The sequence below is a fragment of the Bidens hawaiensis genome, unplaced genomic scaffold, assembly GCF_021521415.1.
Source record: "Bidens hawaiensis isolate Kalapana, Puna unplaced genomic scaffold, B.hawaiensis_p1.1 tig00028477_1, whole genome shotgun sequence".
In the NCBI taxonomy this organism is placed as follows: domain Eukaryota; kingdom Viridiplantae; phylum Streptophyta; class Magnoliopsida; order Asterales; family Asteraceae; genus Bidens; species Bidens hawaiensis.
The window spans coordinates 191,756-208,080 of NW_027494650.1; positions in this window are offsets into that span (position 1 = coordinate 191,756).

Sequence of the window (16,325 nt, forward strand, 5' to 3'; positions counted from 1 at the left end):
AAGATCAAAAAACCCTTAAAAATATTCAAAAATAATAATAAAAAATTCATAACTAAAAATATAAATTAAAAACAAAAAATGTAAAAAGGCTTAAAATGTTTTATTCGTTGTTCTCGTTAAAAAAAACTCAAGATAAGATTCCAATGAATTTCCTTGAATTCATCCACATATTGGAAGGATTTGAAATCCATGTATTTAAAGGAATTTGAAGGAATTGAATTCCAATTCCAATTCTTTGAACCGAACACACCAAAATGAAATTAAGATTCCAATTCCAACGAAAGAAACACGCCATGTCATGGGATTTTAATTCCATTTCCTTTGAATTTCCACGAATTCTGTGAAACGAACACACGCTAAGTGGCATTTTAAACTAAAATGTGTAATGTTAATATACATTTTAACCGTGCAAAGTAATTAATATAATTTGACTATACATTAGACCTAATATATAATTTACGGGTATGGATAGGAAAATAGTTGTTATAAAACCAAGGAACATTGAAATTCATAATGGAAATAAACCGTTTTATGTCACGCTTGCTCAAAATAAAGAAGAGAGAATGACAAAAGTCCAGGTATATGTTGGTTTTTAAGTGTATGAAAACCATTTTCTTGGGTTTATCATTTGGTTGAAAATTGTAACATCTGCCCCGATCCGACCCAGGTACCCGTTTCTCTGACCCGATCTCTTTCTTTTATGATTTAGTATTTATTTATACTTATATTTTACTTTTAATAATAATATATATATTTTCCTTCCCGCCTCTTTCTCTCTCTTTCTTTCCGCCGTCCCGTCCCTCTCCTTCTCTCTTTCCGCCTTGTTTCCCTCTTTTTCTTCTAACTCTTTGCTTGTCCTTTGTTCCTTCCCGCCTAAGGTTGTCTGCGCAGCTCCACGCGCCAGACTCCCTTACAAGGAATCCTGCGTGAAGACCACCTGTACAGCGATTCGCGAGACGAACTCTTCTCGCAGCGCGCTAAGAATTGTAATTCTTCTCGCAGCGCGCTAAGAACGGTAGTTCTTCCCGCGACGCGCTAAGGATTTGTAGTTCTTCTCGCAGCGCGCTAAGAATCGTAGTTCATCCCTCGACGCGCGAAGAATTATAGTTCTTCCCGCGGCGCGCTAGGAATTTTAGTTCCTCCCGCGGCGCGCTAAGAAATGTGATTCTTCCCGCGACACGTTAAGGTTGGTTCTGTCTGCCTTCGCGCTCGCGCACTTTTGCCTTCGCGCTCGAGCCTTCTCGCGCTAAACCCTTTGAGTTTTCTTCTGTTTAATCTAGCCGTTTGCTTTTGTGTTGTCTTATCTTTTGAGCCGTTGACCTAATCTGCTTTATGTCTGAAAAGTTACTTTCGGCGCAGCATGCGCACCAACCCCATTGGTTGGCAGATAAAGTGACTGACATTATCTTTGAAGATCTGCTTTTTCCATGCTTGACCAGTAACTTTATCTGTCCTCTCCCATGCCTTTTTTTCTGAATCCTGTCAGCCTTTTTCTCTTTTTCCCTGCTACCATATCTTTTGATATCTTTACTTTTCAGAACTTTTTACTGTTGATATCTTTTCTTTTACTTTTGGAGATCTTTTCTAGGGTTTGTGTCCCCTTGGGTTTGCCTATAAATAATAGTAGTATTTTCTTAACACTTCACACACAACACTTATTATCTCTTCCTCCCTTTTTGCTCTCTGCCGTTGTCCTCCTGCCGCCTCCCTCTCTGCCTCCGTCTTCCTCCTTGTTCTTCCTGCTTTTCCGGTAATATATATTATATATAATAGTTTACTTATTAATTATGCTAACTTATAATCAAGACTTAAAACCAATCGTTAAAACAATAATCTTGTTTATAGGTTAACTTGTGCTTGTTTAAAGTTGGTTCTTGCTTTACCTTACACCGCACCGATTATCAAGTGAGTAATCTCGTACCTAATCCCTTTTTATTTTAATGTTTTGGGATGTTCATGTGTTCATACAAACTTAGAGTCTTAAACTGTTTATGAACTTTAGTCGCGCAGTATCCCATGTGTTGAGGACGTAGACTTGGCTGTTTATTTGTATGTGTGGATCATTAACCGTCTTGTCGGTCTATTCCGCAGTTTTCATGGTACCATTAGATGAACACGGGAGAACTATCGTTTATGATTTTCTCTTTTGTTACACTTGCACAGTTAGTCTTGTTTGTGAGCTCAATTGTGAGCACTGGCAGTCTTGTCTCTTAGAGTTGGTCCCGATCTGATTACACCCTTGTTGAAACCCAGACATACACATGTTGCGCGCAGATTTATTGTTATCTATGTATTGTATTAAACTTGATTTCTCACCAACACGCAAGTGTTTGACGTTTATTTTAACACATGTTCAGGTTTGCAGTAGCTGTTTTGGAGCTTGTGGACACATAGGACGTTTTTACTTTTGGACCTAGATTAAAATGTATCAAGACAAGTTATTGCTGTTCGAATATTTTGATTTATAATATATTGATTTATGTTGGTTTATTTATATCTTATGTATACGTTGCGCATGCGTGAATGAATATATTTATTAAATATTGACACCCAATAGTGTCACGAGTAATGAAACAATATGTGGCGCCCCGATGTATAATCCGCCTTTGGTCGGGGTGTTACAGATTGGTATCAGAGCTCGTTGACTTTAGGATAGGTGGTTAGACGTAACGGCCTAGAATACCTAAGAGTCCCTTCTCGCGCATGAGAGAAATCTCATGTTTGCACGCTTATTGTTAATTACTCGTTATTTATGAATATGCTCGCACTTGCGCAGTATATGATTTTATGTTTTATTTCGCGATATTTCGATTTTTGCTGAATTTCGATTTTTATTGATTTTTCTTGCCTATTCGTTTGTTGGGATTTGAAGATCCGAAAAGTCATGGTGATACATGAATAGTTGATTTTCAATTTCCATTTACGATTATGTTCTGAGGTTGGAGACTTGAAAAGTCATGGTGATACATGAATTGTCAACCTCCAATACTCATTTTCTTGTATATTTTATATTGAAGATTGGAAAGTCATGGTGATACATGAATCGTCAATCTCCAATACTCGTTTACTCGTATATTTTAAATTGGGAATTCGGAAAGTCATGGTGATACATGAATTGTCGATTCTCGATTCGAATTTGTTACCTTTATTAAGTCTGCATTTAGGGTCATTTATTTTACTTTAACTTTTGACTGTAACTGACTCCGTGAAACCAAGCTTTATAAGATTAAAACTTTGCGCTAAAACCAAGGTATTAACTAAAATTAAAATTTTTATAGAATGCCTCCGCTATCTCGCCGATTTCAGAGAAGAGAAGCCTCGCGCATGCGTAGACAGCAACGTTCCCAGGAAATGGCCGCCGCAATAGCCCAAGCCTTGAGCCAAAACAATACCTCGAGTTATAACATTAAGTCCTTTAACGCGGGTAACCCTCCAAAGTTCACAGGTCTTGAAGGAGCCACCGTGATGCTCCAATGGCTCGAAAAGATAGAAAACACTTTCCTTCACACCCAATGCCCCTCAGACAGACGAACCCTGTATGCTTCCAGTGTCCTGGAATCCAGAGCGCTTACATGGTGGAATGGAGTAGCTCATGCGCGTGGCGCAGAGGCTGCTTCTAGCATGACATGGGAGGAATTTAAGGAAATTCTTACGCGAGAATTCTGCCCTCCCAACGAAGTTAAGCGCCTGGAGGAGGAATTTTGGAATCTTAAGCAGTACAGCGGTGAAGCGCGCGAGTACGCGACGCGCTTCCATGAACTAAGTTTGCTTGTCCCTCACCTTGTTACCCCTTCCCGCCGAGCCATAGAGAAATTCCTTGGGGGTCTCCCCATGGAAATTCAAGATTCTGATTGGGCCAGAAACCCAGTAACCCTCTCTGACGCCATCGAGTTGGCCGCTGTGCTCAGCGACAACCATATCAGAGCAGGAACCCTGTTCCTGCGGGGAACAGAAAAGACCAAACTCACCAAGACTGCCCCTGAACCAACAGAAACCAAACCTGAACCCTCAAACCGTAACAACCTCAAGCGCAGGCGCAAGGCCTATGCGCTTACCAACCCGCCCATTGTCCAGCAACCCATCTACCAACCTCCAGTTTACGCGCCTAACCCACTGACAGCCTACCCAACACCTCCTGTAGTCCACAACTATGCCTTAACCAATCCAGCACTCCCTGCCCCGCCACTTAAGAAACCTTACACAGGAAACCAACCCCTTTGCCCAACCTGTAGACTTCACCACCCAACTCAGACCCCGTGTCGACAATGTAACCGATGTGGCCGCATTGGTCACTCTGCCGAATACTGTAGAGTCCCTCTCGCCAATCCAATTGCGCCAACACCACCAGTCTACCCGCAGAATCCACAACCAACCTACCAAAACCCACGACCCAGATCGTGCTTTAACTGCGGTGATCCCAGTCATTTCCGGAACGCGTGCCCAAGACTACAAGTTCAGATTACGCAAGCGAATCCGGTGAACCAGATTTCGAACCAAGTGACGCGTGGACGAGCTTTTAACATAACCGCGCACCAAGCGCAAGCGAATAATGACGTAGTTAATGGTACATTTTTGCTTAACGGATTTTATGCTTCTATACTTTTTGATACTGGCGCCGATCGAAGTTTTATCTCTCGCGCCTTCGAGCAGAAGATTGCGCGACCGCGCAACGATTTAAAAGAAGATTTTTCAGTTGAATTGGCTAATGGTGAAACTATTTTAATAAACTCAGTGATTAAAGATTGCACGCTTAACCTTAACGAAAACGATTTTCTGATTGACCTCATCCCCATGCCTCTTGGAAGCTTTGATGTTATCATTGGTATGGACTGGCTCTCGAAGAATCGCGCCGAAGTTATTTGCGCCAAGAAAATGATTCGCATACCTCGAGAAAATGGTGATCTTCATATTTACGGCGAGAAACCCTCCCGCGGTCTTAAACTTATGTCTTGCGCCGAAGCCCAAAGACTCATGCGGAAGAAGTGTGTTGCATTCTTAGCCCATGTGGTTAAACCTGCTGAAGAGAAGAAGCTTCGCGATATCCCTGTCGTGCGTGATTTCCCTGAAGTTTTTCCTGATGATCTTCCTGGTATCCCTCCCGCTCGTGAAGTCGAGTTCCGTATTGATCTTGTCCCTGGTGCTTCCCCCGTAGCTAAATCTCCTTACCGTCTTGCGCCCGCTGAGATGCAAGAATTGGCAAGCCAACTTCAAGAGTTGACCGCTAAAGGATTCATTCGCCCTAGCTCTTCGCCCTGGGGTGCTCCGGTGTTGTTCGTTAAAAAGAAAGATGGATCGTTTCGCATGTGTATTGATTACCGCGAGTTGAACAAACTCACCATTAAAAACCGGTATCCCTTACCGCGTATTGACGACCTCTTTGATCAACTCCAAGGTGCCTCTTGTTTCTCGAAGATTGATCTCCGCTCTGGCTATCACCAGTTGCGCATCCGCGATGAAGATGTTCCGAAGACTGCTTTTCGAACTCGTTATGGCCATTTTGAATTCTTGGTCATGTCCTTCGGTTTAACCAATGCACCCGCCGTTTTCATGGATCTAATGAATCGGGTGTGTAGGCCTTTCTTGGATAAATTCGTGATTGTGTTTATCGATGATGTTCTGGTGTATTCTAAGACCAAGGCCGAGCACGAGCAACATCTTCGGTTGGTGTTGCAAAAGCTTAGAGCTGAGCAACTCTATGCTAAGCTTTCCAAGTGTGAATTCTGGTCTGATGAAGTACAGTTTCTTGGCCATGTTGTGAACAAGATGGGTATTCATGTCGACCCATCCAAAATTGAAGCAATCAAGAACTGGATTACGCCATCCTCTCCTTCTGAGATCCGTTCCTTTCTGGGCTTAGCTGGTTATTACCGGCGCTTCATTTCGAACTTCTCAAAGATCGCTTTGCCTTTAACAGCTCTAACGCACAAAGGTAAACCGTATATTTGGGGCTCGAAGCAAGAAGAAGCCTTTCTGACGCTCAAGCGTTTGTTGTGTGAAGCTCCTGTTCTTGCGCTACCTGAGGGTAATGATGATTTTGTCGTGTATTGCGATGCATCCAACCAAGGTCTCGGTTGTGTTCTTATGCAACGAGGCAAGGTTATCGCTTACGCATCAAGGCAACTCAAGGTTCATGAAAAGAATTATACAACTCACGATCTCGAACTTGGTGCAGTTGTATTTGCCTTGAAGATCTGGAGACACTACCTTTATGGTACTAAGTGTATCCTCTACACTGACCATAAAAGCCTTCAGCATATCTTTGATCAAAAGGAACTTAACATGAGGCAACGCCGATGGAACGAACTCATCAGCGATTACGATTGTGAGATCCGGTATCATCCTGGTAAGGCTAATGTGGTAGCCGATGCGCTCAGCCGAAAACCCTGCCAGCTTAACTGTATCTTGCCGCGCACCCAGCTTCACTTCGCGCCGATTCAAAGCAACCTTGAATCGCGTATTCGTGACGCGCAGCGCGCATCCATCAGTAATGGTAACCTTCGCGCCGAGTTAGCGTGTGGCGCGGAAGCACATTTTGTGCCTAGTCTGAGTGGAATTCTCTGCTATCTCAATCGCATCTGGATTCCCTGTGATGAGAATCTTCGCGCTGATATCCTGAGTGAAGCGCACAAATCTCGGTATTCTATTCATCCTGGCACTGATAAGATGTACAAGGATTTGCGCATTTCTTATTGGTGGCCCGGTATGAAGAAGGATATTGCTGTGTTCGTAGCTAGATGTCTGACTTGTTCTAAAGTAAAAGCTGAACACCAACGCCCATCTGGTTTGCTCGAACAACCAGAAATTCCTACGTGGAAATGGGAATGTGTAGCGATGGACTTTATTACCAAGTTACCTTTGACAGCAAGCAAACATGATAGCATTTGGGTAATAGTGGATCGATTGACTAAGTCTGCTCACTTTCTGCCCATTCGTGAAAACTACCGTGTTGAGCAACTCGCGCAGCTTTATGTCAAGGAAATTGTCTGCCGCCATGGTACTCCTTTGAGCATCATATCCGATCGCGATGGCCGTTTTATATCTCGCTTTTGGAAATCTCTCCAATTTGCGCTAGGAACTCGCTTGGACATGAGTACGGCATATCATCCTCAGACTGACGGTCAGTCTGAGCGAACTATTCAAACTCTTGAGGATATGCTCCGATCTTGTGTTCTTGATTTTGGAGGTAATTGGGATTCACACCTGCCTTTGATTGAGTTCTCTTATAATAACAGCTATCATTCCAGTATCGGTATGGCCCCATTTGAAGCACTTTACGGTCGTAAGTGCCGCTCCCCGATCTGCTGGAGCGAAGTGGGTGAAACTCAAATCACAGGACCCGAACTTGTTCAAGAGACAACCGATAAAATCGCCAAGATCCGTGATCATCTGCTGACTGCCAGAAGCCGACAGAAGAGTTACGCAGATCGTAGGCGGAAGCCTCTCGAATTTCAAGTTGGTGATCTTGTTCTCCTCAAAGTGTCGCCCTGGAAAGGTGTTGTCCGCTTTGGGAAGAAAGGTAAGCTTGCTCCTCGTTATGTTGGACCATTCAAGATTCTCGCGCGTGTGGGAAAAGTTGCCTACAGACTTGACCTGCCGCCCGCGCTCAGTAATGTGCATCCAACGTTCCATGTATCCAATCTCAAGAAGTGTTTAGCTGACGAGAACCTTCACATTCCACTTGATGAAGTTCAAGTTGATGAAACTATGCATTTCGTTGAGAAGCCTGTTGAGATTATGGATCGCGAGGTTAAGCAAACCAAGCGCAGTCGTATCCCTATCGTGAAAGTTCGCTGGGAGTCCAAGCGCGGAGCCGAGTTTACATGGGAAAGGGAAGATCAAATGAAGATCAAGTACCCGCACCTGTTCTCTGCGCAACCTACTTCGAGATAAATTTCGGGACGAAATTTCTTAAAGTAGGGGAGACTGTAACATCTGCCCCGATCCGACCCAGGTACCCGTTTCTCTGACCCGATCTCTTTCTTTTATGATTTAGTATTTATTTATACTTATATTTTACTTTTAATAATAATATATATATTTTCCTTCCCGCCTCTTTCTCTCTCTTTCTTTCCGCCGTCCCGTCCCTCTCCTTCTCTCTTTCCGCCTTGTTTCCCTCTTTTTCTTCTAACTCTTTGCTTGTCCTTTGTTCCTTCCCGCCTAAGGTTGTCTGCGCAGCTCCACGCGCCAGACTCCCTTACAAGGAATCCTGCGTGAAGACCACCTGTACAGCGATTCGCGAGACGAACTCTTCTCGCAGCGCGCTAAGAATTGTAATTCTTCTCGCAGCGCGCTAAGAACGGTAGTTCTTCCCGCGACGCGCTAAGGATTTGTAGTTCTTCTCGCAACGCGCTAAGAATCGTAGTTCATCCCTCGACGCGCGAAGAATTATAGTTCTTCCCGCGGCGCGCTAGGAATTTTAGTTCCTCCCGCGGCGCGCTAAGAAATGTGATTCTTCCCGCGACACGTTAAGGTTGGTTCTGTCTGCCTTCGCGCTCGCGCACTTTTGCCTTCGCGCTCGAGCCTTCTCGCGCTAAACCCTTTGAGTTTTCTTCTGTTTAATCTAGCCGTTTGCTTTTGTGTTGTCTTATCTTTTGAGCCGTTGACCTAATCTGCTTTATGTCTGAAAAGTTACTTTCGGCGCAGCATGCGCACCAACCCCATTGGTTGGCAGATAAAGTGACTGACATTATCTTTGAAGATCTGCTTTTTCCATGCTTGACCAGTAACTTTATCTGTCCTCTCCCATGCCTTTTTTTCTGAATCCTGTCAGCCTTTTTCTCTTTTTCCCTGCTACCATATCTTTTGATATCTTTACTTTTCAGAACTTTTTACTGTTGATATCTTTTCTTTTACTTTTGGAGATCTTTTCTAGGGTTTGTGTCCCCTTGGGTTTGCCTATAAATAATAGTAGTATTTTCTTAACACTTCACACACAACACTTATTATCTCTTCCTCCCTTTTTGCTCTCTGCCGTTGTCCTCCTGCCGCCTCCCTCTCTGCCTCCGTCTTCCTCCTTGTTCTTCCTGCTTTTCCGGTAATATATATTATATATAATAGTTTACTTATTAATTATGCTAACTTATAATCAAGACTTAAAACCAATCGTTAAAACAATAATCTTGTTTATAGGTTAACTTGTGCTTGTTTAAAGTTGGTTCTTGCTTTACCTTACACCGCACCGATTATCAAGTGAGTAATCTCGTACCTAATCCCTTTTTATTTTAATGTTTTGGGATGTTCATGTGTTCATACAAACTTAGAGTCTTAAACTGTTTATGAACTTTAGTCGCGCAGTATCCCATGTGTTGAGGACGTAGACTTGGCTGTTTATTTGTATGTGTGGATCATTAACCGTCTTGTCGGTCTATTCCGCAGTTTTCATGGTACCATTAGATGAACACGGGAGAACTATCGTTTATGATTTTCTCTTTTGTTACACTTGCACAGTTAGTCTTGTTTGTGAGCTCAATTGTGAGCACTGGCAGTCTTGTCTCTTAGAGTTGGTCCCGATCTGATTACACCCTTGTTGAAACCCAGACATACACATGTTGCGCGCAGATTTATTGTTATCTATGTATTGTATTAAACTTGATTTCTCACCAACACGCAAGTGTTTGACGTTTATTTTAACACATGTTCAGGTTTGCAGTAGCTGTTTTGGAGCTTGTGGACACATAGGACGTTTTTACTTTTGGACCTAGATTAAAATGTATCAAGACAAGTTATTGCTGTTCGAATATTTTGATTTATAATATATTGATTTATGTTGGTTTATTTATATCTTATGTATACGTTGCGCATGCGTGAATGAATATATTTATTAAATATTGACACCCAATAGTGTCACGAGTAATGAAACAATATGTGGCGCCCCGATGTATAATCCGCCTTTGGTCGGGGTGTTACAAAAATATTGAACCAAAATATTAAATGTAGCTTAATCATTCTGTTAAGGTATATTTAATTGATTATTGATTCATGTAACTAAAAATATTTGGGTAAGACGTTCATGCGTCCAACAATGGTAGATAATGTTATCAAGTTAGTTCATGATCAAGGAAGTCAAGGATAATACTTCAGTTAGTTTTACTCTAAACAAAGTTTATGATATTATTCAATTTAACGGTTCATCAATATTAATTTATATACTAAATTATATAAAAAATATATATATTTATCTGGTTCTTGACTTTGGTTCGACTGATCCAACTGGTCCTACGGATATACCAACAAACACGTCATCGACAACACCTTAATATGATCCCGCCGCAACGCGCGGGCACTTATGCTAGTTAGGAAGAGTGATGGGCACAAACGTCTTTTCATAATTGTGTGTGAAGGACAAAACCGACATTTCATAATAGGGCAAGAAAAGTAATTTGTCAATGGATCCATCAATTCCTAAAGCTCTTAGTGCAACATCATGAAGCTTCAATTTTTAAGACATTACTTTTCAATCCTTTAGAAAACAAAAGGTTATGGTTTACATGTGTTATTATTATAGATTATTATTATCAATTATGGTGACTATCCACATTCTTAACTCTCATGTGTTATTATGTTTCTATTAACTTTGTTAGCCTATATATAGTGCATTCTTGTGCTTCTATTACATAAACATACATACATACATACCAATGAATAACAACCTCTCTTTTCTCCACTTATCATACCCTCAACCTCCCTTTTCTCCATTTATCATACCCTATTTACACTATTTCTCAAGGTTCGAAGGATGTAATAAGGAAAAGTTGAGGCGATTTGGGCTAAGGAAAAAGATGATAGTGTAAAGTTCGGACTAAACTAAGCACACTTTTGGTAGTGTTGGAAATTTGTAAAAACACTTTTGGTGGTGTTGGAAATTTGTAAAACCGATGGATAATACAATATGTATGAAAACAATCCATAAATGGTTTTTTTTAAGATACATTAGTGAGCATGTTACCAATATTGAGATTAATAAAGTCTGGTTTAAATATGTTATTAAGTGATTATCCACATTCTTAACTCATATGTTTCATTATGTTTCTATTAACTTTGTTAGCTTATATATAGTAGCTTGTTTTTTTTAACAAAATTTGGTTACCTATGTATTATACCAACAACCATATAGACACGAAAATGAAATACATACCGCCAAAAATTTCAAGGCGTGCAAGTGCACAACTCTGTCATCGTCATCGGCCGTCAACAATAAGGTGGGAGGATATTGATGAGAACGATCATTAGATTACTCCCATGGTCTCCTAACATTATGCATTGGTGAGTACCTAATTAAACAATAACAATTAAAAACCTCCAAAATTTTAAGTTGTATTAAATATCGAGGACTGATGGTTTACATTGCTTACTTGATTAATCATCAAACCTCTTCCTTCTTTATAGCTATATAAACATAGCATTAATGGCTTCGCCGCCTTACTTACCGCCGACGAGGCGTCTCAACTTAACGGTAAATCACCACCACTAACCACTTTGTACCTCATGTGAAGTAGTACCTAATTTGTCACCACTTGCAAGTTGATAGTTTTATACCATAGTAAATTACAAAAGATATAAAGAAAGATATGTAGATTTGCTTTATCTGAAAGTCTACCATGTCTCTTTCTTATGAAACAAAAAAATTACCATGTGAATACTGGTTTCTCGTTACTTACTCATATTCAGTATCCTTTTGATTTCCATGATTTGTTTTTCATTTTCAAAGGCTTTCCGGTTGAAATATTTTCACTTCACCAAGGTTCCACCCACTGCTCCAGTATTCCGGTAGTCCCCCCTATGTGAATTACCTATACTTAAATCATAATTAATGAAGAATATATCCATTTCACACCCATTCAACCCTATAGTAAGCACACCTTTACCCTCATTCTAAGAAATTATAACCACTATTAAACACATATTAATTACAATAACTCATCAATTTATATTCCTACATACATATTCAAAAAAAAAGAAACCCACACTCCATTTACTCACAACTTAATATCTATATTGATACATGCATTCAATGACAGCTTCATATTCACCAACACCCCCACATAGTCCCACTCCTCATAACCAAACTTCTCACTCTTGATGTCCATGCATGACCTACGAAAAAAGTGTAAATAATTAAGGCAGCATTTAGATGTGAGTTTAAAAAGAAGCTGCGTGAAAATTGGAAATCAAAAGGAACCATACCAGAATAAGAATTAAATGACTACAATTATTTTCATACACAATTTAGGTTGTTATTACGCATTATACGTCACTGAAAGTTGTTTATCCCAAAATGAACAAAACTTAAAGCAAACCAGTGATATACAAATCAAATAGCAAAAGCAAGAAAGATGAATTCCTAAACCAACCAACTGCCAAGTTTGAAGACTTCCCATCCTGTACACAACTAAATTATACGGTTTCATTAATTTAGACCAAAATTCGTAACGATTAACTTCAAAAACACCATGAAGCAATCCAAATATATGAAACTACTGCTCTAAATTATTAAACTGGAATAATAAACTAACAAATATCATCCCTAACATCATGCATGAAAATATCACATCCTTAAACATAACCTACTATATATCATTTGAAGTTGTAATAATAAGATGCCCAAATGTTTAAACAAATATAGTTTAATGATTAACATATTTAATTGCATGTAATACTATTATAAGTTTAAGAAGATAGGGAGTCTAAAGTGATTAATGACATTAAAGCTGTATAGTGCTATTTGATTATTGTTTCCACTGCTTAATTGATTCTACAACAATTAGATTCATTTCCGTCAAGCTATTAAAATCAAACCAGCACATTACTCATTACCGGCTTGGAGTGGGAGAAATGGAGTCGGTTCAATTTTATTAACTTTCTGTCACAGACAGTTCTTGATGTAGTTTGTGTTTGTTGATGCAGTTTGTGTTTATTTCTTTTTATTCCTTGTAACTTTGGACTCTTTAATAGTTTGATTTTGTTTTTTCCCCCCTTTAAAGTTGGCCTTTTTTTGTTCACATATCTAGAATTTTGGGATTTTATTACTGGAAAATTGACTTCATAGATTTTATACAAAAAAATGGTAAAAACTAACAATATTAGATGTTGTTAACCATATTACCTCATAATATTTTTATACATTATATACACTTTAAAATATAAGTTTAATAATATGGGTAGAATAACAAACAATCTATAAGTCAGTTTCAAGTTTCAAATTGTCAAGCTATTAAAATCAAACCAACACATTACCGGCTTGGACTGGGAGAAATGGAGTCGGTTCAGCTTTATTAACTTTCCATTGCGAGACAATTGTTGATGTAGTTTGTGTTTGTTGCTGCAGTTTGGTTTGTTTCTTTTTATTTCTTGTAACTTTGGGCTCTTTAATAGTCCGATTTTAGTTTTTTTTTCTTTAAAGTTGGCTTTTATTTGTTTACATGTCTAGAGTTTAGGGGTTTTATTACTAAAAAATTGGCTTCAAATATTTTCTCAAAAACAAAAGTAAAAAGTAACAACGAACAACCACGAGTTTCTGATCATATGGATCAAACAAAGGATATGCTACAAAAGGTGACATATTTTTAGTATTTAAAATAAATGGATAATAAGATAATACATAATTCACACTTATTTTCCATTTGCTCTTAATGGAGGGCTTACCGTTTTCTCAGCTCCCTATGTATTTAAGTTCATCCCTTAAAACCATATTAAATAAAATAACTCATCATTTTATATTGATGAATGAAACTAACACTCCATGAAATCACCGATTAACACCTATTTATGCATGTATTGAACCTCAACATTTCCTACACTATATAAGTTATTATTAACCTTACTTTCCTCCAACATCTATGAAACTCACACTCCATGAAGTCAGCAATTAACACCTATTTATGCATGCATTGAACTTCAACATTTCCTACACTATATAAGTTATCATTACCCTTACTTTCCTCCAACATCTATGTTCCTTTCTTGCACCACTACAGCCCATGAATATGGCATGCTTACCTCTCGACATCACATACTAATACGCTTGGATGCCATCGAAGTTGTTAAATGTAGGTCTGTGTGCAGGCAATGGCGTGACATGATATCAACACCGGAGTTTGAGGCCGCTCACTACTCCTATTCGCGTATTGCAGCAAAGCAAAGAACTATTTTAATACATGATTTCAACTACTCAACTTATTCGATGAACCTGAAACACAACACTTATGGTCCAGAGACAATAATTTCATTCCCGTTCCAGAACGGCCTCACGGGTGCAGAAATACTAGCACACTTGGATGGTCTATTGTGTATTTGCTCCAACGAAACCAGTGGGATGGTCCTCCTGTTGATTTGATATTTTCTTAATTTTGCACACATTAATCTTTCAATCTGCTCAGCTGAGATAATAGTTAAATAACATATAATAGATTGAAGTTTAGGGTGTTGATATTTATAACATAATTGGCAGACCCAATGTGTAACATTCGTTACTTTTCAACCCGAAAACCCGAACCATTTTAATTTTCGGTTTTGTTTCTATTTAAATTTATATATTTTTATAATATTATTAATTAATCTCAATTTTCGTTAATGTATTTTATGTGATCATTTCTATGCAATTATACATTTCACCACCCTTGTAGTATAAAATACTCATTTAAAACATTCATAATCAAGATCAAATATTTATGTACATGTCCCATGCAATTTACTAGAATCATTATTTAACTACAACTACTACTTTTATTATTTATAATTATTATTATCATCATCGTCTTTTCATATGTTACTTAACTAATAAAAACTAATGAATGTTTTAATTCAATAAAATTTATTAAAATAGTTAAACCTTTTGAATACCCTATTAAACAATTTTTAATTTGTGTTTTAATTATATTAAATATGATTAATTTTCATAATTTCCTTAAGACATAACAACTCTATATTTTCAATATAAAAGGAGGGCAAATCCTCCATTATTTTCACACCTCAATCCATTCTTTTCTTGAGTTTAAGAGCACTAACAAGTAAGTTGTTACCATTTCAAGCATTTTATAACTTTTGTTTTGATTTTATCTTGAATGTTCATACTTGTTCATAAGTTGTTCTTCATGATCATGTTACTTTTATCATAAATTATATCTTGGTTTTAAGAATCATTATGATCATGGATATCCAAGATGAACACTTTGATTTTTCTAAATCTTTGATCAAGCCTAGTTATTTTGCAAGAATAAACATGAATATATATTTATCTAATACTTATGATTCGTTGATCATCATAACTTACAAACTTTCTTTTAAATAAGATTATATTTAAAATATTTTACAATAGATATAACATACTTCATATCTTTGAATTAATAGTTGAGTAAATTAATTATTGTTTATTTTATTTCAACATAACTACTATTTATGAGAATTAATTAATTATGTTACTTGGAAACAAATATTTAATCATAAATTGTTATTAATATTATTATTTAATCTTATATTAATAAGTTATAATTATTTGTCTACAAATCATTCTTCAACTAATAAATATCAAATGATTTATATAAACTTTATTCATTTTTGTTAAACTCATTAAAAATCACCAAGTCCCCATTTACCATAAGTTAAGTAACTTTATAATTCCGGTAGCTAGTCATTGATTTTTGTATCTTCGTTATTATTTATAGTTTCGTGAGATTCAATTGCTTCGTTTGTTAACTCGCATTCGCTTATTATTTCAAGTTGTCTCCAATATCAAAGGTGAGTTTCTCACACCCCCTTTTTACCTTTTTACTACTTTTAGGGGTAGAGTAACATCCTAAAATATTCTAATATTAAATAAAGAAAGTCGCGTTTAGTTATCGTGTGTTAATAGTTAACTTATGCCTAATAAAGAAAGGACCATGGACTTGGATTAATTAAGATGGATTAAGGGTAATGGGCCTTTGGTCCATGGGCTTTAAGGGATATAAATATCCCCTTAAACCATCCAAAAACCCTAACTATCATTCCATCTTTCATAAATCTCTACACACTCCAAAACACACATACCACACACCACCTCCTAAACGGACGAGAGAGAGAGAGATAGAGAGACGTACGAGACAAAAATTAAGCCAACCATTATTAGATCTTCGATATACGAGCTGGATACGAGATAACCACGCAAACCGAACACATAAAGGTAAGATTTCGATCTTAAAGTTCATGTTTTTATAGACGGTTTGCCATGAAACTTGAAACGATAATAGATCAGATCTAAACGAAGCGTAAAGTAGCGAACTTGATGCTAGGACGAACCTAATAAACCCATAAACATGTACGGTTCGTTTAAGATAACTTTTATTAAACGT